Genomic DNA, 22,731 nt, shown 5'->3' with positions numbered 1-22,731 from the left:
AATTCAATAAACTACCCTGCCTAAATCTGATTTATCTATTTCACTATGCCAGTTTGTCCTTTCTTACTGATTTGTTGCTATACATGGACAATTCATTGGAATATTGTTTTATATGTTTTTTTTTTTTTAAACTGCAAATGGCTCTTGTGCTGTGGTTAAATATTTTATGTAATGGAGCTTCATGCTGTCAATCAAGATTTCCAAGTGTGTGTGCGTGTGTATATAAATAAAAAACACCCCTTTGAATTATGTCAAAATAGCATAGATAACAATTTAAAAAGCACACATTTGAAAATTTTATCAATAATCAACATGCTCTCTACAACGAATCTGAATGAATTCACTCAAAGAAAATTCATTTATTAAATGGAGTCATTCAGATAAATCCCTCATCGATTCCTAAGGAATTTGGAAGAAACTTTTTTTCCTTTCCAATTGCTTTCTGATATTATTTAAATGTATGTAGAGTCATTTATACATGATTTTGTTCATCCTATAATTTTTTATATTCTCTAAAAAATGGCAATCCCAATTTACAGATGGGGATATGAATCTTATTAGATGTACCACAAAATTTGATATCAAAGAACACTACTGGTAAGTGGTAAGAAGTATTCTTATAATTCATGATCATTCCCTTTGGACGTTATAGCAGGACCATTGACCAATAATACATCTTCCACTAACCTCATACACAACTTCTAATCTCTTGCCTCTTCCAAATTCCCCCAGACTTAACATTCCTCTCCAGGCTCTGCTTCCTTCCCTACCCAACCTGAACCCCAAGACAACCATTTCAATTCCACACATAGTAATCAACACGTTAACATGGATCCTTCCATATTGCTCATGTTTCATCAACATCCATAGTTGGTTTCCATTCTCATTTCTCACAATTTCCTATGCTTTCTCCACAAGTGCCAATGACCTCATATCAGCTTCCCTGACACTCGTATTTTTTCGGCCTCAATCTCATTCACCTCTAAACTTTTATGTTCATCAATCCTGACTCCTTTTCCTTGTTTCAGAAAGCAAATCCATTCACTTGTGCTTTAGAATCTAAACCTTTCCATATCCTTTTCGCTTTTTTTCTGTTTCTTGAGATTCAAACTCATTGTTTATCCTTGGACTATAAATACATTCAAAGTCTCACAAACCCTATACAATATTTACTCTTTCAACCAAGTTACTGCTTTTCTTCTTCCTGTTACATTTTGCCCCTACAGCTTTTGCAAAATGGTCCCTAAAAATTCTGTAATACCCAAATCTACTGGTTACCTCAGTTTTATCTTTACAGTCTCCCCTTCTTAAAAAACTGCTAATGGGGATCCCTGGGTGGCGCAGCGGTTTGGCGCCTGCCTTTGGCCCGGGGCGCAATCCTGGAGACCCGGGATCGAATCCCACGTCGGGCTCCCGGTGCGTGGAGCCTGCTTCTCCCTCTGCCTGTGTCTCTGCCTCTCTCTCTCTCTCTATGTGACTATCATAAATAAATAAAAAATTAAAAAAAAAAACTGCTAATGAATCGCATCTCTGTCAATCTTTTTTTTTTGGCTGTGGTCTCTTTACCCACTTTTTACATCTTGGCATTCTGTTCTTAGGCACTCTATAGAAGGTCTAAAATGTAACCCATATGTCTATCATACGTGGCTCCATTTCTGGCCCCTCTCCTGATCATCAGAACTTTTTTTCCAATTATTTCCACACAGACATTTCAAAATCATGTCCATGAGTGAACTCATAAGCTTTCCCTCAAACCTGATCCTCTTCCCTTGATATTTCTTGTTTACTCTCATGCTGGAAATCTTTGTGACACTCTTCCGCGAATCTTACCCTTATGCAGTACATATGATTGGTCGGCAGTTCCACCAGCTTCTACTCCACACATCACCTCTAGAATTAGTCCAGCCCTTTCTATCTTCATTGCCGATAATCACGTTCAGGGCCTTATGTGTTTTCACTTTGAATAAAAAGGGAGTTCCTATTTGATCTTTATACTTTTAATCTTACTCCCTCCAACAAATCTTCTATATTACCACCAGAGCGAGGAATGTGTTCCTTGTTTTGTATTCGTAGCAACAAGCACAATATCTAGAACATAGAGATGTCCAGTAAGTGCTAAGTGAATGAACCTGTACCGTTCTACATCGCATAGAAGATCTCGTCGCTCCCTGCTAAAACTGCCTCCGAAGGCATCCTGTTGCAAATACATCCCATCTCGCTCTCATACCACCTAAGGTCTGTCACTGTCTCACCTCAAGGTAACTTTCTAGCCTCATCATTCACCACTCCTCCTCCATTGCCTTGGGGATGCATGGCCTTGCTGGGCCACACTGCCTTTCGTTTGTACTGTCACGCCCGTGTCCTTGCTGATGCACTATCTCACTTTCTTGCTGAGAAAATCTTATCAGGAAGTTTAATTCAAATGTCAGTCTCTTCTATGAAACCTCTGATCAATACCCCTTGTTTCTAAGTGGATCTGATTGCTCCCTCCTTTCTTCTTAGGCATTTTAATACCTTCCTTAGGGAATGTACAATATTTTGTTCCTTCATTAGAGGAAATAGTCAACTCCTGGAGAGGAGGGCACACAGTAGGTGTGATAGAAATTGTGGGCATTCTCTTCCTAAGTCTTCAGCCAGCCTACATTTTCTGGTCTCCCAAGAAGTTCAGCATGGTCGTTTACCTGAATTCAAGCCAAGGAATGTGAGCTTAAGTAATGTGTATCATGTTTGTTTCCATACCCAGCCTATAAAAAGTTCCCATGCGATCCTCATTCTCTCTATTCAAATAGTGGAAGAGAGGACCCTCAGAGCATGAACCCCAAGATAAAAGAAATCTGTGTTACTGAATTTCTGCAGAAAGTAGTGCTTTCCTGAGGGCTTGCATTAATACTGTGATAGGAGCACAAAACAAGTCTATATTGTTTTAAAGGATCCGAAATTTGGAGTTGTTTATTACAGCAGTTTGCACACTTTGCCTAATACATGAAGTGTTTGATGAATGTTTCCTCAACAAATAATTAAAAGGATTTTGAAAGTCAATACAAATATTATGCTGTTTCTTCTAAAGTGAAGTCTCCTTTCAGAAAAGAAATCCTCTATGACTGTTCATTTGAATGATGAAGATCAGAAAAGCAGTGGCAGAAGTGGTGTGGAGCTAAACAGAGAAATTATTCAGTACATGTGGTTAACAGTATATTACCAGAATTTATTTTCACCTTTACTAATTTCATTTCAAAAATCCACAGGGATACAGCTTTTTAGATCATTGTAGCTGTATGCTTAAGTTAGACTTTAAATGATTTGGGGAGGTAGTTTATATTACCCTATGGAGAGGGAATCAACTGAAGCAAGAATTGGAAGAGACTGACAAGGTATCTAACTCATCCTCTGGTTTTAGAAAGCACTATATTAATTTTTCCAGAGAAAATAATTTTGTAAGGGTTTAACAACCTTCATTTGGAAGTTCTTTCCTATATGTGGCCCAATCTCTGACACTCCGCCATCATGAATAGACCAGAAATGTCAAGGAATTCTTACAAAACAATAAGCAGATGGATCAGATCTACAGAAAAATGATTAGAAGAAATCACAGCCCGATCATATTCAGAAGACTAGAAAAACATAGACGTTCCAGGGATGCTTTAAGTTTAAAATCAATGGAGACCAAACAGAGGTGGTAGGACTGAGGTAAGGACTGAGGCATTTGCCAATGGGGAATTATGATTAGAGCAGCTGAACAGTGGCAGTGCCCCCTCAATGTGATAAGCAGGGGTACAGGTAGTGTTTGACCACAAGTAAAGCAGTGAGTACAAGAGGTAAGAGGCCCAGGGATCCATGAGCCGATTAACTACTAGCCCCTATAAAAGGGACGGACGACGAGCTACTAATGTGTCATTCCCAGCAACACACCTTGCCCCCCCAGACACAGTCAATAGACACTGGGTATAATGACCTGAAGTGGCAGGATTATAGGTATTGTCAAATATAAAGACAAATGGCTAGCTTAGAATTACCAGACGTTCGAGAAAAACCAAACCCTTAAGAGATAAAACAGAGGAAAAACAATATAACCAACAATAACACTCTAAAAAAACTAAGCTGAGGAGTAAGAATTAATAAAGCAAACAAAAAGTTTTTGGAATCAGTGTAAATAATATCCTTAAAGAGATCTGAGAAGATACTGATTACATCTTGGAAATTAAATTTTGATTATCAAAATACAACGCCATACGTAAAGTGAAGCAGAGAAGGGATATAAGCTGAAGATCAAATGAGTGTGTGAGGAGGCCTTACCAACGACTCTTCCTTGAGTGTAGTAGAAAAGAACAAAGAGATACACCCATAAGAGAGAAGGTAAGAGATCATGATCATCATCATCGTCAAGGTTAACATTTATTGAAGGCTTACTATGTGCCTTTGTGTTTATGTATGTGTGTGTATTTCACTTAATACTCAAATTGGCTCTATCCTCATTTAACAGATCAGGAAACTGAAGCACAGAGAAGTAAAAGGACTTTCTCAAGGTCATAGAATTAGAAACAAAAATACAAATTGCTTCCATGCCCAAGTTTTACTGTTTGTGAAGAAACTTTTATCTGAAGATATTTTATTCAAAAATCACATGGAAAATTTGAAGAGTCCTCTTGCTTTGTAACAACTATTATTGCATGCTTATCTGTTTTATGTATTTAAGGTATATGTATCTAGAGAGCTTCTTGTCACAGTACTATGCTGAATCCCAGAAGAATCTGCGTCTGAAGGAAATTTCTGAGATTCTCTCCCCCAATCCTTTTCCAAAATATAGTAGCTTAGTGAGCAGTGGTTCTGTTAAGTGTAATTCTGATTCTGAAGTATTATACCACCATTCTGCAACAGTAACTATGTCTCTGAAAAATACCATTACAGTGAACTATGGATCTAGGTAAGAAAATGCCTGAATAAAGACATCACTAATTTTCCTGCTCTGTGTCTGTGACAGCGACCATTAGCAAAGAGCAAAAGTGATATTTACATTTAGGATTTAATTTCCTTTGAACTTTCATGTTGACAGTTAAGGCAGTTTTCATCCTAACCTAGAGAAGAAAAACCTAGTGACCGTGCAGTCTTAGCTCAGCTCTGCCAAAGCCTCTTTCGAGAATTTGATGAAAAGGGAAAAGGAATAAGTGTCTGCTGGAAGAGGTACAAAGGTTTAAATACTGAATAAGTTTACCAATCCAGCAGCTTATCTGGTAGCAAGCATTACTACTCTGTGATATTTTTAAGGCTTTAACAAGAAAAGTGTCATTGTTAGTAGATAAAACAACTTTTATTGAAAGTTTAAAAACACACGTAGTGGTCGGTTATATGGGAAGAAATTTATAAAGATATGTAACAAAATGATATAATTTTGGATCAAGGGTGGTGCACATGCTTCAAGGTAGATCATCATCCATTTAACAACTTGGTTGATAAAATCATGAAAAATTTGAATTCAAGGTACTGAACTTTTAGAAAAGCCTGATCTTTCTTTACATATTTAGAAATAGCAAACCCCAAATATTTCTAAAGGTCCAGAAGTGAACTTAAAAATAACAATGAGAAAAAAATTTAGATTAATAGTAAACTTGATTAGATAAGAATAGTTAAGGATGACTTTCAGAGATGAAAAAATACATATAATATGAAAAATGTAATGTTAAAAAAATCCTAATAGGCCATGATCTTTAAGACTTTCTCAGATATTTTTGCTGGGTTTTACCTACAGCTTAAAAAAAAATATATATTTATTTATTCATGAGAGAGAAGCAGACACAGGCAGAGGGAGAAGCAGGCTCCCTGTGGGGAGCCCAGTGAGGGACTTGATCCCAGATCCCAGGATGACACCTTGAGCCAAAGGCAGACGCTCAACTGCTGAGCCACCCAGGCATCCCAACCTACAGTCTTTGCACTTATCTAGATCTCAGCACAATGGAAAACCTAAAAACTCACTACTTAACACTACCAAATTCATTTATAGATTTACATATCAATGTGGCTGCTGCTTCTGCATATTTAACAATTATATAAGGATGATCATAGTATTAGCTCGTCCTGGTGCCTCTGCATCCTTCATGGCACAGAAGTGAGGTCTAGTCATTGCAAGTTCTTATTCCTTATCAATTTGTGCCCATTAGTAAATACGAGCAATACAAATGTACACATAAAAACGTTTAATCACATGTAATGTTTGAAATGATTATTCTGAATGTACATCAAACACCATAAGGGTCAAGTCACTATAACTGAAAAACTATTTTACAAACATAAGATTACAATTATTGCAGAGACACTGCAAAAAGGAAAAAAAAGCCATTGTACATTATCGGTAAATGCTCTAAAAATATTAATTTTTGCTAGATCACTGTATAAGCATGTTCATTTTCATTAGTTCTTTCACCTGTCCATTCGAAATAGATTTTTTTTCGAAATAGATTTTTAAGAAAATATAAAACAGATGACATAGAAAATTCTCCAGCAGAAAACTGTACCTTAATCACTGAGCCAGTGCTGAGGTTTGAGAGATGAAGAGACTAGAAGGGGAAATGCAAAAACAAACAAGCAAATACCTATATACAGGTGCTTTGGAAGTAATGAAGGAAGAGGACACGGTCAGGGAAGGGTTCTAGGAGAAAGCGATACTTGAGCTGCCTCTTGTCAAAGGACAGGCCAGTCCTTCGGGTCATGAAGTCCCCATGAACCAGCACAGTTAAATTTTATGGTTCAACCCAGTCCAGATGGGCCTTGGAATAAACATTAGGAAGAAGAAAGCCAGGAGGTACGCTGTCATAGGATCCAAGGGACATTTAACCACAGACAGAGCTAAGTCCCCAAAGGGGACTGTCTACTGCTAGGGAGACCCTATCGATTCAAAATGACTGCAAGTCAAGAATGAAGTTGCACTACAAATCACAGACAGTGCAGTCAAATTCTCGGAAAATTATGTCTAGCGCTATAAGGAGCTTTAGAGATTTTCTGGCGCGGCATTATGCGTGTGTTCCAGCATTCTATCTGTGTTCCATGGAGTATGAATTCCCCATGATTCTCCATTTAAACAAGTTCCCACAGTGGAATAAGATGGAGCAACACAACACTGACTGGATCTTCCCTCATGGAAGGTCACAATATTCACTGACAAATTTAAAGCTCTGCAATATTCTGCAGTTAAAATCCTGTTTAACTTACGTAGCCTGTGTTTCTCAACTTAATATTACCAAGAACCATTCTTTTTTTTTTTTTTGATAATAAAAAATATACTTGGGAAATGCTAACCTAGTCTAATGCTTTCACCAACTTATTTTAATTTTTCTCTAACTCAGATTCTAAGAGGCATAAAGATATCTCATCATTTAGTTTTTTATAAAACCTTCCCATTTGATCGAGACAGGAGCTATTACTTCCAAAGCATAATTATTCTTTTTCTTAATTTGAGTATAGTTGACCGACAACGTTACATTAGTTTCAAGTGTATAATATAGTGATTTGACAAGTTTATACACTGTGCTGTGCTCACCACAGTGTCGCCCCACCTGTCCCACTCCATCGCTGTTACCTCATCATTGACCGTATTCCTTACGCTCCGCTGCTTCCTCCCTGGACTCCCTCATTCCATAACTGGAGGCCCGTATCTCCCTCTCCCCCTCACCCATTTTGCCCACCCTCTACTCCGTCCCTCTGGCAACCATCAGTTTGTTCTTTGTGTTTATAGTTCTGATTCTGCCAAAGCATGATTATTCTGAAGTCTAGAAGTGATTCTGTATCATCTCATGCTTAAAGTTATTCTATAACTCAGCAGACTATTTACATTTGTTTCCGCAAATTGTTAAAACAACAGTATGATTCAGTGCAAATGACAAATGGAAAACTACAAAATTATATATCTTTTAATTCTTTCCTATTTCTTTAAGCACCAATGTGGGAGTAAAAATGTTTGGAACATACTGGATTATTTCGGTTTGTTTGCTTTTACATAAAATTCCCTTTTGTGTTCTTTGTAATAGTTTCCAAAGTAAGGCTTTTTCTTTTGCTGTTTTATCCTATGCTATGTCTTCTGGATTTTCTCTTAATTCTAATACCCTTAAATGGGCTTAAAGATTATCCAAACTTGCAGGATTACCTTATCTCCCTTTCTTTGTATTCTACTGGAGAATTTTCTATATTATTTATCAGAAAAGCTCTGATGATCAATTTCACTGCTGAATGACACATTAAGTATGTCCAACAGATGTGCAGCTGTACCTAGAATATTTTAATGCTCTTCACTGGAATAGGTATTTTTCTTCCTAATGTTTCTGCTGGATCCATGAGCATTCCAATGGCAAAGAAAGAATCAAATAGATCTAATTATAATTTAAGAGGAAAAAGTGGATAACTAATAGATTTTTAAGAAATGTGTAAAGTCCTATAGCCTTCTGACCGTGCTTTACATTTCACTGCAACTGCTTCGATGTTGGATGCTTACCCAACTTCCCATTCTGTAATCTGAATAAACTGCTTAGCCACAGTAACAAGGATGTCATTAACTAAAATCTAAGAATAAAAGTCTAAAAAAATTGAAAACAATCCAATAAAAACACCATGGGGATACAGAACTGCTGTGATGTCTAGTCTCAAAAAAAAGCAATACTAGATTTTTTTTTCTTTTCTACAGAATGCTGATATGGAAAATAAAAATAACTTCATCATTCTGTGTTCCTTTGACTTATTGCACATCCATCAACTAGATGTCAGGTCGAAGTCAGCTGGCCACCATTATAGCCCCCATTCCAAGAAAGATGTTTCAGCATTTTAGAAAAACTCTGGGGTTTGGAGTTCTAGAATTATTCTCTTTGAAAGGAATCATATTGTAGACTTTGCTAAGTGATTTTTAATGCTTATTCATTTCAGTAACTTCAAACACACTATCAATACTATATTTTTAAAGAGTAACTAAATGTAAGCAATCCTTTTGAAAATAAGAACCAAAGTCTGGAATTGGCAATGCTTAATTATATATGCCAGAAATCAAGGATGAAATGTCATCGTTTTCCATATAAAAAAAGTTATGCCATATTTCTTTTCCAAATTTTTATTTTATTCTTACATTAGAAAGGGTGTTTCTTCTTTCAGAAATATGAATTCTTTATTTTTACTTGTATTATTCACTTTCATGGCATCAGTTCTTGAAGGGAAAACAAAAACCTATGCCGGCCTACTGTGTGTCAGCTACTGTGCTAAGGATTTTCAGATATAGCTATTTCATATGATTCTCCAAAAATTTCAGTGCAAATTAGTAAATGTACTCATATTAATAAAAAGGTAAAAATCACATGATAATCTCCATAGATGCAGAAAAAAGCATTTGACAAAATACAAAAAACCCTTTTATGATAAACACCCTCTACAGATTGGTATAGTAGGAACATACTTCAATATAAGAAAGGCCTTGTATGAGATACCCACAGCTAACATACTCAATGGAAAAAAATGAAGAGTTTCCTCTGAGATCAGGAAAAAGACAAGACTCTCATCATTTCTTTCTTTCTTTCTTTTTTTGACTCTCATCATTTCTATTCAATTTAGTACAGGATGTCCTAGCTAGACCAATTAGGTAAAACTAAAAGGAACCCAAATTACGAAGGAAGAAATAAAACAGTTCCTATGTGCTGACAATAAGATTGTACATATAGAAAATTCCAAAGAGTCAACTGAAAAAAAACCGATGGAATTAACCAATGATCTCACAAAAGAGGCACATGAGAACCACAAAAGATACAAAATCAGTTTACAGAAATCAGTGGCATTCCTTCACACCAATAACAGAAAGAAAGAAAGAAAGAAAGAAAGAAAGAAAGAAAGAAAGAAAGAAAGAAAGAAAGAAAGAAAGGAAGGAAGGAAGAAAAAAAGAAAGAAAGAAAGAAAGAAAGAAAGAAAGAAAGAAAGAAAGAAAGAAAGAAAGAGCCATTCCATTCTCAATGCCATCAAAACAATAAAATACTTAAGATAACCAAGGGAGTGAAAGATCTATACAATCAAACTACAAAACTTTGTTGAAAGAAATTGAAGAAGACATAAACAAATGGAAAGACATCTTATAATCATGAAATGGAAGAATAAATAAAAGTTAAAATGGCCATACTACTTATTGTCATCTCTAGATTCAATGCAATTCTCATCAAAATACCACAGGCCTTCTGCACAGAAGTAGAAGAAACAATCTGAAAGTTTGTGGGGAACCACAAAAATAAACAAAATTCAAATAGACAAAATAATCTTGAGGAAAAAAGAACCAGATGTATCACACTCTCTGATTTCAAACTATACTACAAAGCCATGGTAATAACCACAGTATGGTAGTGGCATAAAGACAGACACATACATCAATGGAACAGTGAACAGAAAGCCCAGAATGCAGTCACATTATACATGGTTAGCTAATATTTGGCAAGGAGGCCAAGAACACCCATGGGGGAAGGAGAATCTCTTCAGCAAAGGATGCTGGGAAAACTGAAGAAACACCTGCAGAGCAATAATACTGGACCCTATCTCATAGCAATATACAAAAGTTAACTTGAAATGGATCAAAGACTTGAATATAAGACCTGATACCATAAAACTCTTAGAAGAAAACAGAGAAGCTCATTGATATCAGTCCTGGCCCATGAGAAGATGCTCACCATCACTAATTATCAAGGAGATACACATAAAAACTACAATGAAATATTCACCTCATACCTGTTAGAATGGCAATCATTAAGGAGACAAGAGCAAAGCTCTGGCAAGGATGTGGTGAAAAGGGAACCCTTATCCCCTTCTGGTGGGAAGGTGGAAAACAGTATGGACATTCCTCAAAAAAGTAAAAATAGTTCTGCCACATGATGCAGCAATTCCACTTCTGGCTGTAGATCCAAGGAAATGAAAACAAGATTTTGACGAGATACATGCACACCCACGTTTATTACAGAATTATTTACAACAGCCAAGATATGGAAATAACCCTGATGCCTATCAGTGGATGAATGGGGGGAAACAGACATGGTGTTCACACTGGATGGAGTATTATTGAGCCATAAGGGAGGCCACCTTGCCACTGGTGACAACACGTATGAGCCTATTATGCTGAGTTAAGTCAGAGAAGGACAAGCAATGGTACTACCCACATGTTAAATCTAAAAAAGTCAAGCCTGCAAACACACATATACCAGAGAATGAAATGGTACATACCAGGGGAGGAGGGTAGAGGGACAAGACTCCTGGTGTTTAAGAACACAAACCTGTGCCCAGTAAAGAAGCCACAGAAACCTAACGCACAGTGTCGTGAGAACAATGACGTGCGCTGCGGTGATGTACTGTGGTAAGTACTGCTTCAGGGCAATCACATTACGACACGTACACATATCATAGGAAGAGGCTGGACACCTTAAATCTATAAAATGTAACATGTCAAATTTATCAAATGGAAAAAGTTTCAGAGAGGCTTAATAATTTGCTTAAGGTCATACTTAATACGTGACTGAGTCAAGAACTCTAACAGGTCTGGGGGCTGCTCTTCTCATTATAATGATTTTTTAAAAAACTGTGGAAATGGCCTGTATGATACAAATCTAATTCTACTAGTGCCTCTAAATAAAGGATAGTTTTTTAAGTTAGAATTTAATTATTGTCAGAAAGTCATAAATGAAATGCTATTATAAAATAAGCATGAGAGTAAATAATTTGGGGTGAACCTGCCATGCTATTAATAAATATTGCGAAGTTGATTGTTTCATTTCAGGATATGAAATGCTCAATATTTAAGTACATGCCATGATTTTGGTTGCCTCAACTTGAGAGACTCATCATTTAGGTCTGAGGCCAATAGCTAGATTTCAGTGCTTTAATACATACATCTCTACACTAAAAATGCTAACATTCTGATAAAATGCAGACTTCCACTGCTGAGTCCACAAATTTTTCCCAAAGGAGCTTTATGCCATGTCCTGATTTATCCTGTTAAAAGTATGTTCTAAATGCACTTTTTATAGACCACATTCTGGTAGAGGGAGTGGCATCATTGCCCTACTAATTAGGGTGCCCCTACTATGCTAAAGAACACTGCAAATACAATTCAAAATTAATAACTGCAGGCTTTGTTGGATGACAAACTGAAGCACCCTGGAGGTGTGACCTGGTTTTGGAATGATCTCTGAGATTTCTACTTCCCCAGATCTGTGAAAATTAGGCAGATAATGAAACTGTTGCATTTACTCTCCAGGGTGAACTGTAAACTGGACCAATGCATGACCTTTTACCAGGCTATTAATGAAGAGGCACATTCTTTTCTCTCATGTGATAGGTGAATTAAATAATAGCAGTGGTAGCTTCAGGTAGAAGAGATGAAGAACAAAAATTGTGTCCCTTAAAAATCATAGTCATGATCTGTATTGATGCTTCAGCACCTGAATTCAGTCCCAAACAGAAACAGCTGAATATAAACAAATTGAGAATCATAGAAATAATAAGCTAGATTTCTTCCAGATTAGAAATGATTAAGAATGTATGTATGAAATATATAAGAAAATTAAGATCTATGCAAGAAATTTCAAAGGCATTTATATTATAGGTACATTTTCTACTAGTTGGGTCTGTCCATTAATAAGGTACATGATATATAAAAAAATATAGGTTCTCGGCATTCTTCAAATTGTTTTGGTGATAAAAAGGCATGTATACTTACATATTTTTATAGGTATAAAAAATAAGTACACCAAACAGAAGAAATTCATATATTCAGGAAAACAGAAATATGGTACTCTTTTGAAATTTTTATCTTATTTCAATTCCATATGGTAGTTTTGAAATAGAGGAATTACTTCCAATATCACACTATAAAATCAGAATCAAAGAAAATTATATAGCAAAGATCTGTTACAGTCATTTTATCACAGGCTATGATGGTGAGGCCTTGTCTTCCAAAACTAGAATTCTGTTTTTAAAAACAGGTACTACCAGTGATTTTCTAGTTCCAGTATTAATCATTATCAATATTTTATAATTTCCCTTTTGTTGCCAGATATTTTCAAGTAGGCATAAAGTTATTGCATTATTATTTAGGCAATAGTCCTCAAACTTTAGCATGTATCAGCACCACATGGAAAGCTTGTTAAAACATAGATTCCTGGCCAAAGGTGGGTTGAGATTTTGTATTTTTAAAATCTCAACATAATTTTTATTTAGAAATACAGAATTTAAATTCATTTTGTCTCAAAAGATTTATTTATTTATTTATTTTGGTAGACTCATGAGTTAGTAGGATATTTTAAAATCTGCAAACTATTTAGTGTTCTTTATTCTGAGGTCTAATTTAATTTCATTCTGATTATAAAGAATGCAGTGCAAATGACAATTTTTGATGTTTAGCTTTGCTTTATTAACCAGTATATGGTCAAATTTGTAAACGTTTAATCAGTGCTTGAAAAGAATGTATATATTCCCTATCTTGAGTTGAGGATCTTATATGTATTCACCAGACCTAATCTGGTAGCTTGTTTTTGCTTTAATACATCTCCCATCATGGTAATGGGATTCAAAGTTTGTCATTGCTATCATGTCAGTGTTTGCTTCATATATTTTGAGATTATGCTCAGATGCATACAAATCAGATGCAATCATCTGATGCAAATCAGATACAAATAGAATGCTCTAAAGAAGGGACCTAAAAGTTTCATGATGTAAATATAGGAATAAAACAAACCAAAATAATCCCTAAATATAAAGACATTTTTACCAAAGGACTGAGATGCCCTTGGGGCAGGGGGCATGGTGGATTAGTATTCAAGAAACTACATTCTTACACAATTAAACAATTGTACTATTATGTAAGTAAATTTGAAAAAGTGCTTGAGGAACCCCAGTTGCAAAATGTAGATAATAATATTAATCTTTCTCTTCTTTTTAGGACAAGATATGAAAGGATAGTCACATGGCCAAGATATGAACAAAATTTTTTTTTCTTTTGTCAAAATAAGATCTTCAAAACAAAATATTTTAACGGACTTTATCTTTCCAGCTCATCACTTTAACACTACTACTCAATATACTGCTATATAGTAGATGCTCAAAAAATATATGACTTGATGAATATTGCCAAGAAGCCAAGAGATAAAAATATACATTATAACCCAAATTTAGAGAAGCAAAGAAATCAAGAGATTTATAGAGAATGCTTTAATGATTAAAACTTAAGTCTTGAATAATTTTGTTTGGTTTAGTGAAAGTATTCCTGGACCAGGTCCTTCTTTCTAAAGAACCTTTGGGGACTGGAAGCTAAGCAAAGATATTCAGACTACTTTTGATCAGGGGAATCTATTGTGGAACAAGATTACTTTTGCAATGTAAGCTCAATGGAAGCCACCATCTTCCCAAGATAGTGCTCTCACAAAAATAGTCAGAAAACCTCATTATCCTTAGTATGACCTACAAGATCCTTCACCAGATGGTCCCAAGCCATTTCCCAATCAGCCACCACTCCATCCATATCCTTTATTCTCCAAACACTAAGAACTGAGTTCCATTTGGTAAATATACCACACACACTCTTTCACAATCCTGTGTTTTTCACTTTTAAAATGCAACCTTTTATGAGAATTCTTTCTTAACTCTAGACAGTTAGTTGCTCTTGTAGAAACTATATTTTGGCATAAATGATATTATATTGTAACCGTGTGTTTCATATATATTTATTTCTTATTCACCTTTGCATCCTCAAAACTCCGTTCAGTGCTAATGAATGTTTACTAAATTAAGCCTTTATCAAATTGTTCTTAATTTTTCAAAAAAGGAGAGAAAATGCTGGTAAGAAAATGAGCTACAGTAGCTGAAAATAGTTGTAGCTTCAAAGTGGCAAAATAGGGGCACCTGGAAGGCTCAGTCGGTTGGCGTCTGCCTTCAGCTCAAGTCATGATCGCAGGGTCCTAGGATGGAGCCGCATGGAGCCCTGCAGGGAGCTAGCTCCTTGCTCAGTGGGGAGTCTACTTCTCTCTCTGCCCCTCCTTCTGCTCCTGTCCTCTCTCTCTCTCTCTCTCAAATAAAATCTTAAAGAAAAAAAAAAGATATTTAAAAAACCTCCAAAGAGCAAAATAGTACTTACTTATACTGATGTCTGTTAACATATAACACATTACACCCTGGGAATTTGGTACAATAATATATTGTAACAGATCTCTATCCAAGAGCTTTTGGATATATAAGGAACTGGAAGACATTCATTAGAATATGATACCTTCTATAGCATTATCTATTAATGAAACAGCTATAATCAGGACATAATGAATTGCTAAGAAGTATTACAGGGAGGTTAAAGGACTAGATTCTGAAGCCAGAGTGTCTGGGTTTGAATCCTGGCTCTACAATTAACTAGCTATGGGACTAAGGCAAACATCTTAATTTCTGTGTCTCAGCTAATTCACCTAAAAATAGTTGATAACAGCACCTTCATTATAAGCCACAGCATTAGTGTAAGGATTAAATGTGTTACTATATACCAGACACTCAGAATAGTACATATCCCATGGCAGGTATCATATAGAGGTCAGCTATTGTATTTGTGTAAAATATGCAATATTATCCTTACAGTCCTACAGATATTAGTATTCACCGATAGTACCTTTTTTAAAATTAAAGATTTTGTTTAATTTAAAAAAAAAAGATTTTTATTTATTTATTCATGAGAGACACAGAGAGAGAGAGAGAGGCAGAGACACAGGCAGAGGGAGAAGCAGGCTCCATGCAGGGAGCTTGATGTGGGACTTGATCCTGGGACCCCAGGACTACGCCCTGGACCAAAGGTGGACGCTCAACCACTGAGCCACCCAGGGATCCCCAAGATTTTATTTATTTGAGAAAGAGAGAGAGAGATTGACAGCAAGAGTGAGTGAGCGGTGGGGAGGAGCAGAAGGAGGGACAAGCAGACTTCCCACTGAGCACGGAGCCTGACACGGGGCTTGATCCTGTGACCCTGGGATCATGACCTGAGCCAAAATACAGAGTTGGCCGCTTAACCAACTGAGCCACCTGGGACTGTCACCTATAGTACTTTTTTATATAAAGGTACATGTATTTGTATCAGGCATGGCATAGTTCATACATTTTTAGCCTACTTCCAAGGTTTTAGTAGTGAATCCTTTCCTTGCTGCAAAATTTCATTTAGAGAAATCTACACTAAAGTAGATGCAACGTGGTTTCTTTGATATCTCCGAGAAACTCTACAGACTCTGATATGGGCCTACTTCAAACTGAAAAAGAGAACTGCTTATAGACATGATTTTAAAGTTCTTGGATATGCTCTACCTCAACTACAAACTTAGCTCTGTATTCCATGCCTGCTCCATCTACGTTCACAGTAATTGTTCAATGTCTTACAGCTTTCTCCATGACGCCCTCGTCCACTATCCTAGGAAACATGAAGTCCTCCTCTTAGATCTGAGAGGACTATATTTATTTCTCTAGTGTAGCCAGTTAGATATGTCTTTCTTTAGCACCCGACTGCCAACTACTTGAGGTCATTTTCTTACTGATATTAGTATCCTGTAGTGTCAGACATGGCTCATTAGCTCCTAAATAACTGTTTATTTAACTAAGCTGAAAATTAATGTACAAAATAATTACTCTAAGGAATAGCAACGTATTAAAGATTTAATTTTATTCGGTTACTTAAATATTTTAGGAACATCTATGACAATAGAGGCCATTCTGAGATTTATCAGTGTCTCAGAAAATTACATTAACTAGCACATTCCATTCTAGTCATATGAATATTATATTCCAACTATGAAATCTGTCGTAACTCCTCAAAACTTCTAATGTCAAGATTATATTAATTTAATGCATGTTTATGTCTCTACACATATGTAAATATGCCTATCCACTTGATTTTAAGAGTGAATCTTTCCCTTACCAAAAAATTTATTCAAGGTATGATTCAATATTTAGATTTATATGCTTCAGAAGTTTCCCTGTATAACACATATTTAAAAGCAATCATTATGAATTTTGTATTTTCACCGTAATCAAATGCCAAATCAAATAAAAATCTTCAAAATTATAGTTACAGCCACCACAAATCCTATATCTCTCATACATAACAAGTTTAGATACAGAGGGAAAATTTTTCTCCCATCTGGATGAATTATTTTCCTTGATTTTTTTTTTTACATTAGGTACTTACTATTATATCAACACAAAACAATACCAATGGCAATAGTATTCTTATTTTACCTTGTGCCAACATTTTGAAAGCAAGACCTTAGAATTTAATAATATTAAAAATTAACACCTCTAAGTGAAGCAGTGGACTGCTTACGAGGTGTTAGAGAACAACATAAAAAAAAAAGACTTCTCACTTCAAATACTTGAAACAAATTTTATTTTTTATTTATATATTTTTTAAAGATTTTATTTATTTATTCATGAGGGACAGAGAGAGAGAGAGAGGCGGAGACACAGGCCGAGGGAGAAGCAGGCTCCCTGCGGAGAGCCCGATTCAGGACTCGATCCCAGGTCTCCAGGATTAAGCCCTGAGCCAAAGGCAGACGCTCAACTACTGAGCCTGCTAGGCACCCCAAAACACAAATTTTAATAACAGATGTTTTAACAGTGTTATTTCTTCCTACAAATCAGTAGACCCAGCACTTTTATATATAACAGTATCATTTTCATTTCAATGTAAGTATAGCACAAATTATTTTGCAGATATTTTTGACTTATGATGAAACATAACCTCATTAAAGAAAAACATCAGTGTATTTTACCTTAAAAGGCTAAGTTTGAGACATTTAAAATGTTTTATACAAAACCTTCTGCCTGATTTCATACCGCCTATTTTCAGAATTTTGAACCTTTCTCTGGAACATATTGTCATCTTATAAAATCTTAGATTTACAAATGGAAGAACATAATTGTGAAAACTTCACTCATTTCCTTGTATTTTTGTTCAAGGCAATGCCTTTGGAGATTAGATGAGTATATTTTTACCAGTAATATTTCAGTCCTGAAAATTTTGTAAACCAAACTACGATGAAAAAAGTCAGCCTCCGCAGACTTACGATTTTTAGATTCTTCTCCTTTGTAAACTTATCGCTATAATCTAGGCATAGCAAAGGGGAGCTCAAGGACAGCCTCCCCCAAATAAAACACACTGTAGTAAATATACAGCACCTGAATTTCGCTAGGTGGCGCAACAAGAATAATTTATCTTTCTGCTTCTCCTACCTCTGTTGGAATGTTAACAAATGGAATGACAGAGGACAAAGTACTCAACGTAAGTGTTTATAAAATTCTCACCTAAACTAGAATATTGTTTATTTACGGTATATTTTAATACCTTTATGATAATAAAATAATTTAGCATAAAGAAAACTTGAGCACAATAGATAATTTCTTATTTTTCTACGGCTATCTGAACACGGAAACAGTGCCAGGCTTTTAGGGCAGGCACCGTGTAAAAATAAATCAAATGGCACTACATTTTAAAAAACGTTTCTGAATGTATCATCTAGTTCAGAAGTGAAAACTGTTAACAAGTTTCTTCTCATAGCTGTGAAAGTATAATACGTAATTTTGTAATACACAATATTTAGAGGTTCTCATACTAAGATTTTTAAGCATTCAAGCATTGAAAGGGAATAATCTATCAGAGGAACTGGGTTCTTGCTTAGCCACCATCTGCGCTGCAGTTTCCCAGTCAAGTGGCAGAGTTGGAATTGACTAGTTTTAAGGTCCTTTAGAGTTCCAGAAAAATTATTCTGGACACTAAAAATGAAATTATAATCTGTCAAAAGATAATTTTATTTTACTAAATGATTTTCTAAGATAAAGTTTAAATGTACATTCTGCTTTCACGAGGTCAAACCAAGATCAAAATCTGAATGATTTTAATAGATGCTATAGCGAACAGTAGGTGGAAAATATGACTAAGATCATTTTCCATCTAGCAAAACCTGTATCTAGAGTTGTATTTGTTTTTCTGTTTTTAGATAGGGTAATTTTTAGAATATCTTTTAAATACTTAGATTTAAGAAGATTTAAATTTCAAGCTGTTGTTATTCAATCTAGGTTTATAAATGTAGTACTATAACTGTGATACATGCAGAGCTTCCCAATCACTGGGCTGCAAATAGTTGCAGGTCTGCTAAAATATTGATCCTCTTAGCCCTAAGGGTGACCAGACAGGGTCCGAGGTGGCTGGAGTTCCAGAGCCAGCAGCCTGTGGACAAGAGTGTTCAGCCTACTGTGCCAACCACACATCATCCTTTTGCATGTCACAGTTTGAGAAGGACTGAGAAGCACTGTCCTGTGTATCATCTCTGTCTTATCTTCATTTTATCTCTAGTATGTTGCTTAAGAGACTTTTGGAAAACACTAAAATGTCTCCTTTAAGCTTTCTTCGCAGTTACCTTGGTAAGTCTTATATGAAGTTTTCAATAATTACAATTTCAGGCTGAAATTAATTTCACAAAACAATATGAATACTGATGACTAATAATTAAGAGGGAAAAATGTATAGTTCTTGTGTTAAATAAGCTAATTTATCTAAAACCTATTTAATAGTAAACAAACCCATCATTATGTATGTCATATACTATGTTCTTGGCTCATCAATTTTAATACTGAATTAAACTGCTAAAGATTTTTTTGGTGATCTTTTTTCTATGCTTCTAATATAGAGGACTAAATATAACCTGTAAGAATAAAGGCACATAACAATTTCAAAAGTTATTCAATTAATTTTTGAAGCACCGTATAAACGTAGGTTTATTCAGGTTGGATTTTTTTGTTGTTAGTCTGAAAACGTATATACTTGGTAAGTAACCATAGTGTATATACACAGACTCTCACTTTGTGTGTGTGTGTATGTAATATTTCTAGGAAAACGGTTTGATTTTATTCCTAGGATTAAGGCTGAAGTCACTGCTACAAATGATGCAAAGGAAATATTGCCTAAAATTATGAAACACGTGATGTGTAATATCTTACGCTAGCATGTATTTTATGGGTAATAACCAATCTAGAAGCAGTACCTGCACAAATTGTGTTAATCCAAAATCGTCACAAAAAGCATCAGTTCTGCAAAACGAGGAAAGCTAATCTCAATTCAAAATGAGTTAAATATTAAACAAACTTCTCTAGAGGAAGAGGCTGCAGATAGCTTTGTCAGTGTTATCAGAAAGATTAGCATTCTAGTCATAGATCTTTAAGGAAAAGAAAGTACACCAAGGAGGGACAATGGCTGCTGGGAAGCAAAGGTAAAAATTGACAGATAAAATTCAGTAATAGCAATCAAGGCAAACCTCCCCAAAGACTCTCTTATGTCCTGGTTACTGCCTACTGTATTAAGACTGCCTTTCTCATCACTTAATGCTTATTTTCATCACTTTGCTTAAAATATTGATAATCAATTAGGGCTACGTCTGTTTTGCCACAGAATCTGTGTCACAGTCTATCAGACTGTCAGGGCCAATTCAATCCTCATTCAAAGTTAATTTTTTCTTCATAAATCTGCCTTTGGAGGAGTCATTAGGCGCAGAACATAGCCGGAGGTGCAATCACCTATTCTCTTTCATTAGTGGCAGGCAGAGAAGGTGAGGGAGATTATTAGAACTTTGGAATGATCACAAAGCAGCGTGCTGCCTGTCAGATCCCCCCAACATTTAATTCATCTAGCCAACTCACCAGCACTCTTTGCCAACAGTTTTAAATGGACATTATTCATGAACATCTGTGACATGCTGAATATTCTGAACTGGAAATGATGAAAAAGCAATGCCCCTTTTGACTTTAAAATTAATTCTATGGTCAAAACAATTAAGAATATAACAAACACGTTTTGTGATGTTATTTTTAGTCATCTAAGATACATTTCAGAAGCAAAACAATTTACTAAAGCTAATAACACACAAACACATAGGGGGAAATTAATACGTAACAAAAAAATTCTTAGTGTTAAGCAATTTTTTAAAGCCTATTTTACCCACATTAGGGATGACCAGGATTTTTTCCCAAAGGTGGCTTTACAATTCATATTAAAGTTTAAATTTCTATTTAATGTGAGTATCTTGTTTAGCAACATACCACAAAATAGCATCATCCAGAAGAATTTAATACAGGGTCGATTTAGATAAAAACGTTTTATTTGAAATTTTCACAGCCATCATTTTTTGAATGCTACAAATGTCGCAGCTGTGAGAGGTGCATTGTGGGTAGACTATTGATAGAGGCGCTTAGTGTAATAAAAGAAATGAGCCAAATAAGTAAAAAGAAAACTTTTAAATGACTTATTTTCATTTAAAAAGCTATTATTAATTTTTTCAATAAAAAGAAAATCTGGATTGTTTAAAATACTGTCTTTATAGCATGGAGTGAGAAACAGTGTTAGTTGGTAACATAAAAACTAAAGATATGCCTTACTAGACATACTTTTTTGTGGTGATGTATCTGTAACTTATCACAATACCAAGTTGATGACACCAAGATTTTAAATGCTATTGTCAAAGTCAAAATGTTCTAGCATCATAAAATAATTTTCATTACCTATTCTATTAGCTTCAGGAAAAAACTGGACCAGCATTTCCCAAACTGGGTTCCTTCCACACAATGAAGTGCTAAAATAAAATATTCAATCAAATATATTTGAGAAATATTTGGCTGAACAAAATTAACTTGTATCTTTACTGCAGAGCTCATTGATCTCAGATTCTCTACGATACGGTGATTCCTGAATCGAATTTGATTGTTGGAGCCATTTTTTGACACCACCAGAATATCAACAAAACTTCTTCCTAACTTTCCTGGGTTAACTAGTTCTATTCTATCCTCACTGGATCTGATACTCTACACTTCACTTATTTATTTTAAAAATATCTCTTGAGCACATACTATGTACCAGGCATTGTGAGAACTGATAAGGTTACGATAGTGAACAAGACACTGATCTTAAGCTGCTTGTGGTCTAACACAGAATTCAATTTATTTGTAGGTCTGTCTTCCCACTGTGAGCAACTGGAGAATATGGAATGTGTCATATATACATATATCTCCAGTGCCTAGCAACTGGTAAACAGTAGAAGCTCCAGAAATACATGTTAAAGTGAAGTAGAATTTCCCTTTTCCTAGATGGTTCCAACGAATTCACACAGGTTCAAACACCAGTTTGTCTCCTCACGCCCCCACTTTTCTTCTAAGGTTAGTATAAACCCTAACCAATTCTGTGTAGGATATATAGCTGTATAATGTGTGTAATATAAAGCTGGAACGAAGCTAAATATAAGGAAAAACAAATAAAAAAGCAAGACTGGCAAACTAGGTCCCATTTGATGACTGTGGCCCCCTTGGTTTCTGAGTTGAGAAGGACTCCGTCGCTGGCTGTCCAGAGGGAAAAGTACCATGATCGATTACAAATGACTGTCATCCTTGCTTTTAGAGTTTTTCGATTTTGGAAAGATGCGTAATGCAAGAGTCCGAATAAAAGTAACGAAGACAGCCCAGCTACCACTGCTGTTCCCTGTGGCGGTACTATCACAGCTGCATGAACAGGGACTTGGCCATGCAGGGGGCTGGATACTTCTACAACTGTTAGAGGGGTGGGGCCCTGGGCCTGGGCTAGCCCTCCACAGATGATGCCCTAAACACCCCCGTAGATCCCGCCTGCCAGAGAGCTGCTCCCTTTGCCACCGGCAGGATGCTGGAAAAACCAGGAGGCTGGCA

At 35.7% G+C, this 22,731-nt stretch overlaps 1 protein-coding gene and 1 long non-coding RNA gene across 2 annotated transcripts in view; one reads left to right on the top strand and one right to left on the bottom strand.

Moving 5' to 3' along the window:
- Positions 1–22,731, bottom strand: part of RSRC1 (arginine and serine rich coiled-coil 1) — a 397,789-nt gene that overhangs the window by 78,653 nt on the left and 296,405 nt on the right. The window lies entirely within an intron of this gene.
- Positions 22,010–22,731, top strand: part of LOC112652565 (uncharacterized) — a 37,318-nt gene continuing 36,596 nt past the window's right edge. Inside the window, exon 1 of the long non-coding RNA XR_004808399.2 lies at positions 22,010–22,209. This is a non-coding gene — a long non-coding RNA (uncharacterized LOC112652565). The remainder of the gene's footprint in view (positions 22,210–22,731) is intronic.

The sequence above is a fragment of the Canis lupus genome, chromosome 23 (assembly GCF_003254725.2).
Source record: "Canis lupus dingo isolate Sandy chromosome 23, ASM325472v2, whole genome shotgun sequence".
Taxonomy (NCBI): domain Eukaryota; kingdom Metazoa; phylum Chordata; class Mammalia; order Carnivora; family Canidae; genus Canis; species Canis lupus.
Note: the sequence above shows the minus strand (reverse complement) of the source record. Positions and strands in the feature narration are given on the sequence as shown.